The sequence below is a fragment of the Myotis brandtii genome, unplaced genomic scaffold, assembly GCF_000412655.1.
Source record: "Myotis brandtii unplaced genomic scaffold, ASM41265v1 scaffold506, whole genome shotgun sequence".
Classification (NCBI taxonomy): Eukaryota; Metazoa; Chordata; class Mammalia; order Chiroptera; family Vespertilionidae; genus Myotis; species Myotis brandtii.
In genome coordinates this window covers 3,462,267-3,463,729 of record NW_005369287.1, presented here as the reverse complement: position 1 = coordinate 3,463,729, position 1,463 = coordinate 3,462,267, and the positions used below count along the sequence as shown (strand labels likewise).

Sequence of the window (1,463 nt, the reverse complement as noted above, 5' to 3'; positions counted from 1 at the left end):
TGCCTAAAGGGAGAGCCAAAGGTGCCTCCTACCACACACCAATGGTCATGAGAAAAAAGTACAGAAGACCCTCTACCAATTGATAGCTACATTAACTTTTGCCCAGTAAACAAGGTCAGTTCTTGGGAAATGACCGGCCACACCAGTGTTCCCTGCAGGTCACAATAGGAGGCCCACACAGCTGCCTTTGGCAGATGGCGAACAGCTTCCGCTATTTTTAGCTGAGACGGCTCTAAGCTGAGGAAACAGGCACAGGACCACATTCCCCGCAGGGTCCGCTTCACTTCCTCAGTGACACCTCCAAGTCCGGCCCAGAGCAGCCGGCACCCACATCCACACAGAGCCGCGTTGGCCCCTCCGAAAGGCCGCTGTCGTGCTCAGAGGGAACACACCCTTCGAGGACTAGGACACGGGCTCGACAGAGAACAGCCATGGCCAGCTGAGGAGTCGGTATTGATAAAAATATGTAAATACTGTATATTAGCTATAAACAATTATGTATGAAAATCACAGAATATGGAGGCCCTGGCTGGGTAGCTCAGTTGATTAGAGCATCTTCCGGATACACCAAAGTTGTGGGTTTGATCCTCGGTCAGGGCACATGCAAGAATCAACCAATGAACTGGCTGTTCTGAAAAGCCATCTTTGCATTGTTCCTGTGGCTCCCTCTCCGCTCGCTGCAACCACTTCCGCCGCTACTGGGGACTCCGGCAGCTTCTTCGCCAGAGTCCTCCAACTCTCGCTTTAAAAAAAAAAAAATCCGATGCACAGGATCACCGGCGTGCCCCACCATGTCAGACACAGCCAGCCGTGGACACCAGCTCCAAGATCACCACCAAGGACTAAAGGAGAAGGAAGTTGTGGAGAAGGCAGAGAACGGAGGAGATGCACCTGCGAATGGGAACGCTACTGAGGAAAAGGGGGAGCAGGAGGCTGACCATGAGGTAGATGAAGAAGAGGAAGGAGGGGAGGAGGAAGAAGAGGAAGGTGATTGTGAGGAAGAGGATGGGATGAAGATGAGGAGGCTGAGGCAGCTACAGGCAAATGGGCAGCTGAAGATGATGAGGATGACGATGTTGACACCAAGAAGCAGAAGACCGATGAGGATGACTAGACAGCAAAAAAAGGAAACGTTAAAGGCCTCTGTGACCTATTCACCCTCCACTTCCTGTCTCAGAATCTAAACATGGTCCCGCCTGCCTGCCCACCCACCCACCTTGGGCAGCGCCACCTGCAGATGACACGCACTCTCCACCACCCAACCAAAACCACAACGTGAATTTGCAACAGGGGAGGAAAAAAGAACCAAAACTTCCAAGGCCCCGCTTTTTTTCTTAAAAGTACTTTAAAAAGGAAAATTTGTTTGTATTTTTTTTAATATGTTTTATTGAATTTTTACAGAGAGGAAGGGAGAGGGATAGAGAGTTGGAAACATCGATGAGAGAGAAACATCGATCAGCTGC

General features: G+C 50.4%; 1 pseudogene; it reads left to right on the top strand.

Annotated features, from left to right (window-relative positions):
• Nucleotides 1-630: 630 nt before the first annotated feature.
• On the top strand, nucleotides 631-1,131 carry LOC106727950 (annotated as a pseudogene).
• Nucleotides 1,132-1,463: the final 332 nt, after the last annotated feature.